Below are 17,540 nucleotides of genomic sequence, written 5' to 3'. Positions count from 1 at the left end.
CTCCTGCTGCAAGGGAAAAAAGGCGGGAGAAGCCCAGGCAGGATTGAAGCTGCTTCTTTGAATTTGCAATTCAACATGAAAGGCACCTCAGGGCTGGTAAAAAGAGAGTTTTTAGATTTACAGTCTAATGCTTTGCTCAGCCATCTTACCCACTAATGTTCGCCAACCACTGACTATTCTCAACAAATCATAAAGATATCGGAACACTATATTTATTGTTTGGTGCATGAGCTGGAGTCTTGGGCACAGCCTTAAGCCTCCTTATTCAGACTGAACTAGGTGAACCTGGCAACCTTCTAGGTAACGACCACATCTACAACGTCATCGTCACAGCCCACACATTCGTCATAATCTTTTTCATAGTAATGTCTATCATAATTGGAGGTTTTGGCAATTGACTGGTCCCCCTGATAATTGGCGCCCCTGACATGGCGTTTCCCTGTGTAAATAACATAAGCTTCTGGCTCCTTCCCCACCCCTTTCTACTACTGCTCGCATCTGCTATGATAGAAGCCGGTGCCGGAACAGGTTGAACGGTTTACCCTCTTTGGCAGGAAACTATTCCCATCCAGGGGCCTCTGTAGACCTAACCATTTTCTCCCTTCATCTAGCAGGTGTCTCCTCTATTCAAGGAGCTATTAATTTCATCACCACAATTATTAACATAAAACCCCCTGCCATATCTCAATACCAAACGCCCCTCTTCTTCTGATCTGTCCTAATCACGGCAGTCCTACTCCTCCTCTCCCTTCCAGTCTTGGCCGCTGGCATTACTATACTGCTAACAGACCGCAACCTTAATATTACCTTTTTGACCTGGCCGGAGGAGGGGACCCTATCCTATAACAACACCTATTTTGATTCTTTGGTCACCCCGAAGTCTATATTCTCATCCTACCATACTTTGGAATAATTTCTCACATCGTAACATATTATTCCGGAAAGAAAGAACCATTCGGGTACATAGGTATGGTCTGGGCTATAATATCAATTGGCTTCCTAGGGTTTATTGTATGAGCCCATCATATATTCACAGTAGGGATAGACGTAGACACACGAGTTTACTTTACCTCTGCCACTATAATTATTGCCACCCCACTGGCGTCAAAGTATTTAGCTGACTTGCTACGCTCCATGGGGGTAACACCAAATGTTCCACCGCAGTACTCTGAGCCCTAGGATTCATCTTCCTTTTTACAGTGGGTGGCCTAACCGGCATTGTACTAGCAAACTCATCATTAGACATCATACTACATGATACATATTATGTTGTGGCCCACTTTCACTACGTTCTATCAATAGGAGCTGTGTTCACCATCATGGGGGGCTTCATCCACTGATTTCCCTTATTCTCAGGCTACACACTCGGCCAAGCTTATGCCAAAATTCACTTTGCCATCATATTTGTAGGCGTAAATCTCACCTTCCCGCAGCACTTTCTCGGCCTATCTGAGATGTCCCGATGTTATTCCGACTACCCCGATGCATATACCACATGAAATATTTTATCATCTGTAGGCTCATTCATCTCCCTAAAAGCAGTAATGCTAATAATTTTCATAACCTGAGAGACCTTCGCTTCAAAGCGAAAAGTCCTAATAATTGAGCAACCTTCTACTAACCTAGAGTGGCTGTAGGGATGCCCTCCACCCTACCATACATTTAAAGAACCAGTCTACATAAAACCTAGACAAAAAAGGAAGGAATTGAACCTCCTAAGGCTGGTTTCAAGCCAGCCTCATAACCCCTATGACTTTTTCAACAAGATATTAGAAAAACTATTTCATAACGTTGTCAAAGTTAAGTTACAGGTTAAACCCCGTATATCTTAATGGCACACGCAGCCCAGCTAGGTCTTCAAGACGCCACATCCCCTATCATAGAAGAGCTAATCGCCTTCCATGATCGCGCCCTCATAATCATCTTTCTTATCAGCTTTCTAGTTTTATAGGCCCTCTTCCTAACAATTACAACAAAACTAACACTAACATCACAGACGCCCAAGAAATGGAAACTGTTTGAATGATTCTACCCCTGCCATTATCCTAGTCCTAATTGCCCTTCCATCCCTACGTATCCTGTACATAACAGATGAAATCAATGACCCTTCTTTTACCATTAAATCAATCAGACACCAATGACACTGAACCTATGAATACACCGATTGTGGAGGATTAATTTTCAACTCCTATATACTTCCACCACTATTCTTAGACCTAGGTGACTTTCGACTTCTTAAAGTTGATAATCGAGTAGTCCTTCCAATTGAAGCCCCTGTTCATATAATAATTACATCACAAGACGTCCTACACTCATGAACTGTCCCCACATTAGGCTTAAAAACAGATGTAATCCCCGGACGCCTAAACCAAACCACATTCACCGCCATACGACCAGGAGTATACTGCAGTCAATGCTCAGAAATCTGCGGAGCTGACCATAGCTCCATAACCATCATTCTAGAACTAATCCCACTAAAAATCTTCGAAATAGGACCTGTATCCACTTTATAGGCTACCGCCCACTCTCTTAATAAGGTTCACTGTAGAGCTGACCCAACATTAACCTTTTAAGTTAAAGACTAAGAGAATCGCTATCTCTTTACAGTGAAATGCCTCAACTAGACACCACCATATGACCCACTATCATCGCATCAATACTCCTCACATTATTCCTCATCATTCAACTAAAAGTACTAAACACAAACTACCATCTGCCTACCTCACTAAAAATTATTAACATGCAAAACCACAATAATCCTTGAGAGTCAAAATGAACGAAAATCTGTTTACTTCATTCATTGCCCCCACAATTCTAGGCCTGCCAGCTGCAGTGCCAATCGTTCTTTCTCCCCATGCTGATTCCAGCTTCCAAACACCTTATCAACAACCGATTAATTACCACTCAACAGTGACTAATTCAACTCACCCTAAAACAAATAATAACAATAAATAACATTAAAGGACGAACCTGATCCCTCATGCTAATATCCCTAATTATCTTCATTGCTACAACCAATCTCCTCGGGCTTTTGCCCCACTCATTCACACCAACTACCCAACTATCTATAAACCTGGCCATGGCAATCCCCCTATGAGCAGGTGCAGTAATTACAGGCTTCAGCTTTAAAACCAAAAATACCTTAGCCCATCTCTTGCCACAAGGCACACCCTCACCCCTCATTCCCATACTAATTATTATCCAAACCATCAGCCTATTTATCCAACCAATAGCCCTAGCCATGCCCCTAACTGCTAATATTATGGCAGGCCATCTGCTCATACACTTAATCGGAAGCGCCACACTAGCGCTATCAACTATCAACCTCCCCACAACCTCAATCATCTTCACAATTTTGATTTTACTGACAATTCTCGAAATCGCTGTCGCCCTGATTCAAGCCTATGTTTTCACACTCCTAGTGAGCCTCTACCTACCTGACAATACATAATGGCTCACCAATCACATGCCTATCACATAGTAAAACCCAGCCCATGACCTCTAACAGGGGCCCTTTCAGCCCTCCTAATGACATCCGGCCTAGCTATATGATTCCACTTTTACTCTACCACCCTACTAACACTAGGCCTACTGACCAATGCACTAACCGTATACCAATGATGATGTGATGTTGTACGAGAAGGTACATACCAAGGCCACCACACGGTACCCGTCCAAAAAGTCCTTCGGTATGGAATAATTTTATTCATCATCTCAGAAGTCTTTTTCTTTGCTGGATTCTTCTGAGCATTCTACCACTCCAGCCTAGCCCCTACCCCTCAACTAGGAGGACACTGACCCCCAACAGGCATCACTCCACTCAATCCCCTAGAAGTCCCACTCTTAAACACGTCTGTACTACTCGCATCGGGAGTTTCAATTACTTGAGCTCACCATAGCCTAATAGAGAACAATTGTAATCAAGCAATTCAAGCACTACTTATCACAATCTTACTAGGCATCTACTTCACCCTCCTACAAGTTTCAGAATACTTTGATGCCCCCTTTACTATCGCCAATGGTATCTATGGTTCAACATGTTTTGTAGCTACGGGCTTCCACGGGCTCCCCGTCATCATTGGTTCAACATTCCTTACTGTTTGCCTTATCCGCCAACTATTATATCATTTTACATCCAAGTACCACTTCGGCTTCGAAGCCGCCACTTGATACTGACACTTTGTAGATGTAGTTTGACTATTCCTATATGTCTCTATCTACTGGTGAGGATCTTACTCTTTTAGTATAGACAGTACCACTGACTTCCAATTAACTAGTTTCGATAACACTCGAAAAAGAGTAATAAACCTGGCACTAGCCCTAACAGTCAACACCCTCCTGGCCCCATTATTAATAACCATCACATTTTGATTACCACAACTTAGTATCTACGTAGAAAAGTCTAACCCTTACGAATGTGGGTTTGACCCACTATCCTCTGCTCGCATTCCCTTCTCCATAAAATTCTTCTTGATTGCTATCACCTTTTTATTATTTGACCTAGAAATTGCCCTATTACTACCCCTACTGTGAGCCCTCCAAACAACCAATCTACCACTAACAGTTGTATCATCACTCATATTAGTTACTATCTTAATCCTAAGTTTGACTTATGAACGATCCCAGAAAAGGTTAGACCGAGTCAAATTGGTAAGTAGTTTAATAAACAAAAACAATGATTTTGACTTATTAGATTATGATAGTCATACTTACAAAATGCCCCTCATCTACATAAATATTACATTAGCATTTACTACCTCACTGTTAGGAATACTAATCTATCGCTCACACCTAACATCCTCCCTACTATGCCTAGAGGGGATAATATTATCTCTATTCATCGTAAACACCCTCATAACCCTAAACACACACTCTCCCTTAATTAACATCACACCTATCACCATATTAGTCTTTGCTGCCTGTGAAGCAGCAGTGGGCCTCACCCTACTAGTCTCAATTTCTAACAGATACGGTCTAGATTACGTACATAACTTAAACTTACTCCAATGTTAAAATTAATTATCCCTACAATCATACTACTTCCAACAACGTGACTCTCTAAAAACCATATAATTTGAATTAACATGACCACTCACAGCCTAATTATCAGCTCTATCCCACTGTTATTTTTCAACCAAGCCAACAACAATCTATTTAGCTACTCTCTTTCTCCTCTGACCCCCTGATGACACCCTTTCTAATACTAACAGCCTGACTTCTACCTCTTATGATCATAGCAAGTCAATGCCACTTATCTAACAAGCCCCCCTTATGGAAAAAAACTTTACCTGTCTGTACTAATCACCCTTCAAATCTCCCTGATCATAACATTCACGGCCACAGAACTAATCATATTGATTATTAGTGGTGTAGTTGGGTGTGTTATTATTCTGAATTATGGGGGAGGTTATATGGCTTTAATGGTTTTTTAAATTTATCTAGGGATATGATGGTTGTTTTTGGATATACTACAGCAATGGCTATTGAGGAGTATCCTGAGACACGGGGGTCAGGAATTGAAGTCTTGGTGAGTGTATTAGTGGGATTAGCAATGGAAGTGGGGTTGGTCTTATGAGTGAAGGAGTATGATGGGGTGGTGGTAGTGGTCACATTCTTTGTCGAACAAACGGTACCTCAAATAACTTCATACAAATACTACTGGGAAACTTAGCATTTTATTAAAATGTTTAAATTTCATATTTTATCAAATCTAACATATTAGTAATAATATATTCCTTTTATTCAACTTTAAAGTTCTATTCAACAATAGCAATTTATAGTTTTATATTATTAAATGTTATTCATAGTTTAATAATTTTATAATTTAGCATTAATGAAACCAGCACAGACAATATAATGTTCATGATATTTTATGTATATGTTTAACATACACATACATAATTCAACATTAATGGCTTCCTTAATTACCATTAATATTATAATTTTATATTATCATTTAAGGTTGCCCTTCTATTTTAATATTAGATGTTTTAGCATCCATCAGTTCTATCAAGCTCTTCTCACTGGTTCTTCTTTGAATTCCAGACATGGCCACAATCTTCTCCTCTAAAATTCTAAAATCTGAGGGCTCTCACTGGCTGGGTGCTGCTGGAAGAACTGTAAATTGGTTGTTACCTCAACGGTATTTTATTTTAAATATTTCAATTAAAAGAAGTTTTTAAAAATGTGGAAATCCCTGAGAGTATTCACTTTTTAAAATACAATGGCAATAGGTATGGCTGAAGTCTGTTTCTCCTCATTTGATCCAGGGGTGCTTCTGAGAACTCTTCCAAGTGCCAGATCCTGGGCCGCTGGCAGCTTGGCCCCAGTGGCAGTTCAGTTACCCCATCATGGCTGGGGCACCAGGGGAGCCCCACAGGTGGGTGAAAATTACCATAGATTAAAACCTAGGCAGTTTAACACAAGCAGCCAGCACCAACATCACGGTACTTGATCTTCCAACTTCCTGCACTACCAATTCTATGTCTCATCACATTCTCCTCTGGCCTCTCGGCCCCCAGCACGCAGGCTTCAGCCTCTGTTTCTGCTGAAGCCCTTTCTTCATACACCCTAGAACATAGAACACAGGACAGAGAGAGAGACTTTAGTAGGAATACTGACATTTAAAAACTTATCAGAGATATGAAAAATCAACTACATGAAGTACGGCGGTATATTAAGGCTTTGTGAATAAAAACACAGTAAAGGGTGGGTGTGTAAAGCTATTTTCCAATCATCCTTCCAAACCAAGGCTTTTGAGGGCACAAGTCCTCCCAGCAGGTGGCAGGATGGGCCCAGCAGTGTCTTCAGCCCATTGCTGTCCTGAGTTAGGAAAGGCTGAATTCTATTTTACATACAAAAGAAAACATTTATTTAATTAAAGATTCAAGCTACAATACAGTTCTTCATAAAACACTACAATATTTTGATTATCAATGTTTTTCTGTTGCTTTTTCTCATGAAACATGATTTGCCTTTGTGAAATCTGAAGTTTCCTATTCTATCAATGAGAAGGTGTATCAAATGGATAGTCCATCCAGTGTATCCGACATCAATTACAAAATGCCTCCCTTTTTCTTAATTTTGCCTTTTTTTCCCTTTGTCATTCTTGAGTCTCTGTTAGTGCACTGAGGAAGTGAAGACATGTACTTAAAGAAATGCCAACATCTGCTGAAGATCAGATTCCGTATTTTGTATTTTAGTTGATGTAATGGTGACTTTAGTTATAATGACTTTAGTTGATGTAATGATTCTAATCAACAAGAAAGATTTTGTTTCCCATTTTAAAAGATATCATTAAGTCATGCAGAATATTTTTCAATTTATTATGGATGTGTATTCAAGGGGTTGCCATTTCACCTGCTTCAGTCTTCCCTCTAAACCAATCCTAAGACACACCTAGGCTGAATTCATATCACATGAAAATTCATCACATGATGTCCTACTAGGTCAAAAAGTATAAAAACCGACATTACGGAGAAAGACTTCATTGAAACCAGGACAGAAAGACACTAAGGCACACAGTGCTCAGAGCAGCATGCTGACAAGATCTCTGGTGGGAGGCCATTGCCTGGACACCTGCTGGGTTTTGTCCTGGACACCATTCATTCACTTGAGCATGTTTGGTACCCAGGGTATTTTTAAATAATAGGCAAAATAGAATGAGTTCTTCAAACCTTGTGGATTTTATACTGAAAACTTCCAGAGATATATCTTAGGTAATTATAAGACCAAGCACAACAACAACAACAAAATCCTAACTTGAATCCATCAGTTGCAGATTTCATGGTTGACTACATCAAGAGGAAGTTGCAAGCTCTAAAAGCTGGAAGACCAGTCAATATCAGGAACTCCTCAGAAGTGAAGGAAAAGTGGTTTAAATTTGTTTAACAAAACCATGTTTTCAAACTAACTTTAATTTATGCATGAGGGCCATTAAATTTGTTCTTTTTAAAAAGGAAACTTCTTAATTGGAACTAAATCATTCATTATTCACTGTGATACGGGTTATATACCCTTAGGTTCCATGTGATTATTCACATGTTCAGCTGACAGAAAGGATAAAAAGCTATTCTAATGACTTAGCTTCGCTCTGACTCACTGGTTTTTATCTCATTTTAACTTCCAATCTCGGTTACAGAGAGTGTTAAAGCTGGAAGAAATAACATTTTGGTAGATGGTAAAGGATAAGTATGAGTCATTTCAAGTTGTTGAAGCTTTCATTAAATAAAGCAAGCTATTTGAAATCTTAAAGCTATTTAAATAAAGGGCTAAGACTTTTCTGTTTTATTTACTTAAAAGCTTAAAATATACTGTTGAAAATTTAACAGTTAATCTATTGTAGGGTGTGGTTAGAAACTTATTTTGACAGTGCTCACTGAAAATTCAATTATACCCCCGGAGTCAAACTTGCCAGTCATCAAAATGTCTAATGATCTGAGTGTTCACGGGGTAATAACAAACCCCATACTAAACAGTTTGCCAGAAATCTGTCACTACAACATCTAAACGGAACAATTGGGTGGTTGTCTAAGACACCTAAGCTCAATATGACATTTCAGCTAAAAAGAGTGAACTTATACCTAAGCACTTCATGCAAGTTACCAAAAGAGAAGATATTCTTTAATAAAAAAGTACATTTGTAGAATCAAAGAATCTCAGTGTTGTAAGAAATATTTGAGATCATTTCAGTTAGGCTTTTCATTTCTTAAATTTGAAACTGAAGCTGAGATTAAATAGCTAATAAAAAGACAAAGCCAATCCATGATATTGGTTTGGGCAATGATTTCTTAGATATGACCAAAACGCACACACAACAAATGAGATTACATCAAACTAAAGAGCTTCTATACAGCAAAGAAAACAATTAACAGAGTGAAGAGTGACAACTCACGGACTGAGAAAAAATATTTGCAAATCATATGTTTGATAAAGAGCTAATACACAAAACATACAACGAATTCAACTCAATAACAATAAAACAACCCTGTTAAAAAATGGGCAAAAGACCTGGACAGATATTTCTCCAAAGAAGACATACAAATGGCCAGAAGAGATATTAAAAGGTGTTCAATATCACCATTGATTAGGGAAATGCAAATTAAAATGAGATTTCACCTTTCTCATTTTAGAATGGCTATTACAAAAAAAATGAAAGACAAGTGTTGGTGAGGATTTGAAGAAAAGAGAACACTTGTAAAATGTTGGTGGGAATGTAAATTAGTGCAGCCATTATGGAAAACAGAAGGGAGGTTTCTCAAAAATAAAAATATATAATTACTATATGACCCAGAAATTCTACTTCTGGGTGTATATTCCAACGAGTTAAAATCAGTATGTTGACTAGATATCAACATTTCCATGTTCATTGCAGCATTATTCACAATAGCCAAGATATGGAAGCAATCTAAGCGCATATCAAGGGATGAATGGATAAAGAAAATTATATACACATATTTATAGTGTATACACACAATGGAATACTATTCAGCCTTTAAAAAGGATAAAATTCTGTCATTTGTGAAAACAAAGAAAAATCTAGAGGATCTTACATAAAGTGAAATAAGTCAGGTACAGAAAGACAAATACATCATGATCTCACTTACATGTGAAAAGTAAAAAATGTCAGACTCATAGAAGTAAAGAGTAGAATGATGGTTACCAGAGGCTGGAGGAGGCAGGATAGACAGAAAAAAGAAGATTAATTTGTTAAATGGTACAAGGTTCAGCTAGATGGGAGAAATAAGTCCTAGTGATCTATTGAGCAATAGGGTAATTACAGTTAATAATAATGTATTATATATTTCAAAATTGCAGAGTATATTTTAAGCACTCTCACCATAAAGTACTGATAAATACGTGAGTTGAAAGATATGTTAATTCACCTGATGTAAATGTTCCACAATGTATACATGTATCTAAACATCATATTGTATGCCATAAATACATACAATACTTAATTATCAAATAAAAAGTTAAGATGGAGCTGAGCCAAGAATCCAAGACTCTGAATTTAGATTTTTCATTTTCTATTATGCCAAAGTGTTTTCTGAAAATTAAAATTGAATATGGCATGTCCAAAAGAATATGTCATAAGAAGACAGGAATGGGGGGACTGCTTCATATAATCTCATATTTTTAGTCAGTTTTGTAAGATATTATTAGGAGAAGAAAATCAGATATTTTAAGAAAATTTTTATAACTCCTGTAATACTGAAATTTTATGGCAAATCTAAAACCTTCAAAACGCAGAGTTTTTTTTAAAAAGTGAATCATATATATGCAAAGTTTTTATTGAGATTATTAAAGTAAAATCTCTCAAAGTAGCAAAACATAAGTATATGTTTTAGACTGTACTATGCAGAATAGCAGAATGGTGCCAATGGCAAAAAATCTTTCAAAAGACATAAAAATTATTGAGGTCTCATCCCAGCTCTACTAATCTATGTCTTAGCAACCTAGTGTAATTCCTACAAGTTCTGAACACTGCCTTTAATGTATCTGCATGGTTCCCATATCATTTTATAAACTTCAAATATTCACACTTTATAATTGAAACAATATACAAACTTTATTATTAAATAAGCTATGGGATGATATTCTCCATCTACCCTATAAGGATACTATCTTCCTGTCAGAAAATCTGAGACTCTCCAATACATATTTACTCCCCAGATCTTTTCTTTTTTTTTTTTTTTTTGAGACGGAGTCTCTCTCTGTCGCCCAGGCTGGAGTGCAGTGGCACAATCTTGGCTCACTGCAAGCACTCCCCAGATCTTAACTGTGGAATCTCCAGACCATGTCCAGTCAGTAATCCATTATTAGTTTTGCCTCATGTGCCCTAACCACCTTCTCTTTACCTTCTATTTAAGCCCCAAATAAAAGTTTCTATTCTTGGCTCAATTCTCCAAATCCTTTGAAGGTAACTGATGACACTATATAGCCTTTCTTTATGTGCCACCTTGTGATCCAGGCTTCCTAGTTATCTGTGAATATTCACATCAGGTTACCTGGACTCCATAGAGGCAGCACCAACAAAAAACATAATTGGAATATACACCACTTTTAGACTTTCGATTACATGCCCCACCTTATAATGTGTGAACTGATTTCACTTCTAGACATTCAACTTTCAAACAGGTATGCTCTGTATTAAACACCAACATCCTCCTTCCCTTTCACTCAAGGGACATCGGGAAAACAAAAAGATGCAAGGCAAAGTTCACATATAAGGATAATTATTTGTGATAATGGTGACAATGATCCCTATTTCTTTTCCTGCTCTTATGAATTTGCAAATGTCCTACAAACTGTATTAAATGAGTCTGTGAAAGTTCATCTAAGTCCCTAGTATTATTATTTTTTAACTCTCTAGAAAGTCCTAGCCACGTAGCTCAAAGCAAAATAGAAAAGATCCAAATCATTCATAGGACAAGTGTTGAGGCAACTTTCAATTACTAAATATATTTTTAGCCATTTACAACTAAAAGAAAAGTAACGTCTGTAATCCCAGCACTTTGGGATGCTGAGGCAGGCGGAACACAAGGTCAGGCGATCGAGACCATCCTGACTAACACGGTGAAACCCCGTCTCTACTAAAAATACAAAAAATTAGCCAGGCCTGGTGGCCGGCGCCTGTAGTCCCAGCTACCCAGGAGGCTGAGGCAGGAGAATGGCTTGAACCTGAGAGGCGGAGCTTGCGGTGAGCCGAGATCACGTCACTGCACTCTAGCCTGGGCAGCAGAGCGAAACTCCGTCTCAAAAAAAAAAAAAAAAAAAAAAAGTAAGAAAACTATTTTACTCCTTTTTATGATTTAAATTTTATTTTAGGTTTGAAAAGTGAGCTATATATCACTTAACAGTCAGGAAGCGTGTAGTAAACTCAATCTCTGAACCGACGTTACCTAAATCAGAGATGTTCGTTTTCTCATACTCATCTCTAAAACAGAGGTAGACAGAGAAAGTGCTTCTTTTTCCGAGTTTGTAATGAATTCAAACCTATTCATTAACTTTATAGCAGTTATTTTGGTTTCACAGTGAAACATAAAAAGTTCTATTTTATTGGAAAGAAAACCAAGTAGCTATCTAAGTAGTTGATGAGAAGGAATTTGTTCTACTGTTTTAAGTGCATGAGGGATAAAGCAAGACTTAGAAATATTTTTGTTAGACCATTTCATTTTAATAGTATTTTCTATTATAACAGAAATGACCTACAGTAAAATAATTCAAAATACCCTTACTTCTGAAGGTTATTTCCACATAAAATTGTAACATTACTATGATCTAAATTTAAATAAAATTTTCTATTGATGTTAAAAGTTTGATAATATACAGTTTGTTAAAGTGGTTTGGTCACAATTTGGGCACGATCGACTTCAAACTATAGGTGTTTAAATGAACTAAAGTCTTTTGTTTATTTCTATAGCTTTTTGTCTAGTTTGATTAATAACTAGTATACCATTCACATATAGTCATAACTGGCCAACCAAGGTTTACTTGGTAGGAGGGTGACAGTTTACCCTTTAATACCACCTGATTAAAATACACAAGATGTTCTACACAAATAACAACAAATTGTTTATTTCTAAGAACATAATTTTCCTTTTATAGGAAGCTCTCAACTTTAATTTGGAGTCACATTTTAATTTTATAATGTAATAATTCAATAAATGGTCATTAGATATTGGTTTATTTGGAAAATTGCAAAAAATCAAACTTCTGACAATGTCCTTTAAAATAATTAACTCAGCTGGAAATAGTTAAACAAGACTTAAAAATACAAATCATAACTGCCAGGCGTGGTGGCTCACGCCTGTAATCCCAGCACTTTGGGAGGCTGAGGCGGGCGGATCACGAGGTCAGGAGATCGAGACCACGGTGAAACCCCGTCTCTATTAAAAATACAAAAAAACTTAGCTGGGAGCAGTAGCGGGTGCCTGTAGTCCCAGCTACTTGGGAGGCTGAGGACAGAGAATGGCTTGAATCCGGGAGGCGGAACTTACAGTGAGCCGAGATCGCGCCACTGCACTCTAGCCTGGGGCGACAGAGCAAGACTCCATCTCAAAAAAAAAAAAAAAGAAAATACAAATCATAATGTGAATATTCAAATGATTGTACAGTGTAACAATTGTATGCAAATAATTAAGAATAGTGACTATAATAAAAAAGTTAAATAGATTTGACATCAACATTTAAAGAATATAACTTACATATATGAAAATAAGCCATCAAAACTTGAAGCTGTCAAATTGTGAAAAACAGTAGTAAACAATAAAAATCACTGACTCACTGGAAACACTGCAAAATGTCATGAAATCATTTCAGAAATGAAGGTACGTTAATGAAAAATAATCATAGTTTTAAATTCAGTCTCACCTCACCTTTAAGAAACAGTGTAAAACAGCAATAAATGGGATAATTTATATTACTGCAAGAAAATGCAAATATATATATATTGTGTACTAACACCCTCTCTTCAATGTATACTTTAACCCGATAGCTTTCTACCACTGGAAATTTATCATAAGAAAATAATGGTGGCTTACACCTATAATACCAGCACTCTGGTAGGCTGAGGCAGTAACGTCAGTTGAGCCTAGGAGCCTAGGAGCCTGGGCAACATAGTGGGATTCTGTCTCTACCAAAAAAAAAAAAAATGCCAGTCATAGTGGCTGGCACCTGAATCCTTGCTGCTTGGGAGACTCATATGGACCTAGGCTGATTTGAGCAGGAGTATCATTTGAGCACAGGAGGTCAAGGCTGCAGTGAGCTATGATCATTCCATCGCTGCAGCCTGGGTGACAGAGCAAGACCCTGTCACACACACAAAAGAAAATAATTCAGAATGCGCACAAAATATATAAATATATTTCTGAAAGCTGCATTTGTAATACTGCAAAATCAATGCCACATTGAGATGGGGTACCAAGATTAAGATAGAGTCACCAATGACAATTAAAATCTGGAGTCAGAAATGCTGTGTCTTAAGTGGGACAACAATTTCTTTGCTGCAGCCTACCATTACCATGCAGCAAAGTTGCTCTATTACTTCTGAATTTTCCACATTCTTAAAGAAAAGCAGAAAATCCAGTTTCTAAGACAAAAATCAAGTTACAAGTATTGACAGAAAAATCACTTTTAAATAATTGTAAAAGTAACAACACACTATAACAGTAAATCTAATTCAGCCTGATACCAGGCTGTACCAATAGATATAATGAAACTGCATAATATTGGTAAAACAATTGTATGGTAGAAAAATACTGGCATAAAAATGTTCATAGCAAATTCATAAATGGAAAAAGTAGTCTGTTTTATTTAAATAAAAAGGAGCTAAATGAATGGCAGACAACTACAAATTAATAGTTTATACCTTTCAAGTTTAGAATTAACGATATATTTTTCTTTATTTTTTGTTTTCATTATTGTGATGTATTATGCTGAAATTAGCAAAAAAAAAAAAAAGAGTATCTGACTGATACAGAAATTTGTATTGAGAAGTAAGGTGTGTCCCTAACTAACCCACCTATGAGTCAGTTTGAAGGTAGCAAGAACATTTTTATCACAGTCGGGGAGAATGGGAACCTGTGATATGTGGCAGTGACATATTGCTAACACTGTGCACTGAGCTGACTTCAGAAGTATTTGTGCACCTAATGATTTCCAGTGTCATCAAACATAGGTAAGAACACTGAGTATTAGCACTGGTTGATATTTGGTCTCTACAATAGTGAGTATGGTGGTTAATTTTAGATGTCAACTTGAATGGACTAAGGGTTGCCTAGAGAGCTAGTAAAACCTATTGAAGTATTATTTAATATAGTATTGTAGAATATACGTTAAATACATTGTTACATGTATTATAATGTAACACATTATAATATATTAAAGATATTATTCCATTAATACAGTACTTAGTATAGTATTACTTAATACATTAAAATGGTAACTAAGCTTGACGAATCCCTGAGCAAAGCCAGTTAGACCTCATAAGCAGCCTCTCAACCTTGCTTGCTTTGCAAACATAAACAAAACTTCAGGTATTTTTTGTAAATGCCTATATGAAAGAAAAACAGAACTTTCTTTTTCTTTCCAAATAGGAGTGTTTACTATAGTTTTCCTGTTCCTGTATCACATTACACACTGAGTGTGTGGGAGAGCAGAGAGATTTAATTTACAAGTTTTAGATCAAGAGAGCATAACCAGATCCCAGGTTAAGACTTAACACTACAGAATACTCATGTTAGTAATACTCGTCCTATAAAAAGATATACTTTTCACTGTAATTGCTGCAAACAATAAAATACTGTAAAATAATATGCAGTGTGTTTGTGAAAGGTCAATAACATGTTTATATTTTTGCTGTTGAAAAACTACACAAAAACAAATGACTACAACAGCAGATCAATTAGTATCAGTAGAATTATACCATCAAACATTCCACTGAGCTTGAATGTAAGATCTGACATAACCAGATAATTCCATGGCAGGGGAATAAACTGCATTTACATTCTCTTTCTAACAATTAGTGCAAGCATATCCAGATAAACTATATTGATTCTACATTATCTTAGAGTGAAATCACCTAATAACTTCTTCAGTAGTCTTTCTTTTAATTTTTATCCTAATTATCCGTCTGAAAATGATCTTTTAAACTGGGAAAACTCTGATTACATTACATCCTTCAGTTCAGAGTAGCATTGGGTAAAGACATTTTGGCTGCAGACAAATCGCTCTTTCATAGTCATCAGCTTTCAGAACATTCTAAGACTATTTTCCATCTAAACTTTTCAGTTAATTTGACTCTAACTTCTAATTGATGTTACTGAGCAGCAAAGGAGCCTGAAGGACACTGCTTTGTTTGGAAAAATGAAGAAAGAAAGGAATGTAAATCCTGTAAATGTAATTCTAATGAAATCAGGATAAAATATAGTGTTTATAAAAGGAAATACAATTATTTCTAATAACTGTACTTTCATTTCAAATAATTTTCAACAAGTTAGTGATGTAGAATAAATACAATTCCAGAAGAATCCAGGATTTTCTATTGCATGGCTTTTTATTAAATTATAGCTACTTGAAGGCTTTGAGAAATTGAACACCAGTAAAACTGCCCTTCTTTTGTTAATATGTTTTGTTTTCTTGTTTCATTTTTAATTCAACTAGTCATTCACAAGAAAAAATTTACTCAGGTACTTTTTTGATTATTCTTTCATAGCATTTAACGCAAGTGTTATTTGTTGTAGTCTTTTGTCTATGAATCTATTAATGCTAAGAAACTGAACATTCCTAGGAGTGTCCTAATAAGAAAGAAAAATTAACAATTTCAGCTGTATTTTTACTTAAATAAATATTCATATAGTTTACTTTTCAGGATCATAACAAACACTTTAATTATATAAGAAGGTCTTTGTACATACATCAGACTACCAAGAAGTCATATCTGATTTTGTGCTTTTCTACTACTCTTCCCCCAAACACTTGTTCAAAAAGTTTACTTTTAAAGGGTCTGAACTGTGTGTCAAGCACTGACATCAGCATGTTACCTGAATTAACTCATTAAACTCTTGTGATACTCATGTGGTATTAGCAGTGAAGAAACTGAAGCACAGAAGCTTCAAGTAAAATGTCCGGTTTTAGAGCAACTGAACAGTAGAGTATGGAAGCCCAGTTACTGACCTTGTACCATTGCCCAGTATTGTGAACTGACCTAAAAAGGCCTATGAGATATCAACCCATTAAGATCCATGACATAAAGAAAATTGTTTGTCCTACAATATCCCAATCTGGATGAAGGCACATAAAGAGAATATGCTTAAGCATGATGACAAAAAAATAAGAAAGAACTGTGAATGAACTTTACAAAACAGAAAGGAACACAAGGGACTTTGGAACCAAGTTGAAAATTAAATATGTTCATGTGCACATAACAAAAGAGTGATCATAAATAAACTGTGTCAACACTGTACTATGAAGGTGAAACTTTTTAGGATTAGCTAAACCTTGTATAACTTGTAAAAAAATGCAACCACATATGTTGATGTACTAAACCCAATGTTTCTTTTGGCTTATACACTAAAAACAGGAATTCCTTCCTGTAATGAAGAAAAAACACAGGCATCAAGGAGTAACAAAATTAATGTCTTAGAATGTAAAATATAGAAACATCAATTAAGGCTTTTTTACATAATACATGCAAAAACTGCATCAGAATTTACAAAAAATCTACAGCGTAATTGGTTCTGGCAATAACCAATCACATTCTGTTGGAGGTAACTTCAGTAACGTCAAGCAAAGGTCTTAAAATTATGACAGGTGGTATTCATTTAAAATACTCTCAAGAGCTCTTAGAAATCAAGAACACAGTATCTGGACCCTTGATTTGAATCCACACTCAATCTCTTTCTAACTGGGAAATTTTGGGCAAAGTTTTAAACTTTCTTGAACAAAAATGCCTAGCTAGCAATAACTTTAGAAAATACTAGGAGTTTGTAAAGTTACAAGAATCAAATGAGTTAATAAATGTAATGTAGTTAATGTAA

The 17,540-nt window shown here is 36.4% G+C and overlaps 2 pseudogenes; both read left to right on the top strand.

Moving 5' to 3' along the window:
• Window positions 1-1,831: 1,831 nt before the first annotated feature.
• On the top strand, window positions 1,832-2,513 carry LOC129137673 (cytochrome c oxidase subunit 2-like; annotated as a pseudogene).
• A 259-nt stretch (window positions 2,514-2,772) lies between these two features.
• LOC129137676 (ATP synthase subunit a-like) lies at window positions 2,773-3,451 on the top strand (annotated as a pseudogene).
• Window positions 3,452-17,540: the final 14,089 nt, after the last annotated feature.

Source organism: Pan troglodytes, chromosome 19, assembly GCF_028858775.2.
Source record: "Pan troglodytes isolate AG18354 chromosome 19, NHGRI_mPanTro3-v2.0_pri, whole genome shotgun sequence".
Classification (NCBI taxonomy): Eukaryota; Metazoa; Chordata; class Mammalia; order Primates; family Hominidae; genus Pan; species Pan troglodytes.
This window is presented reverse-complemented; position numbering and strand designations above follow the sequence as displayed.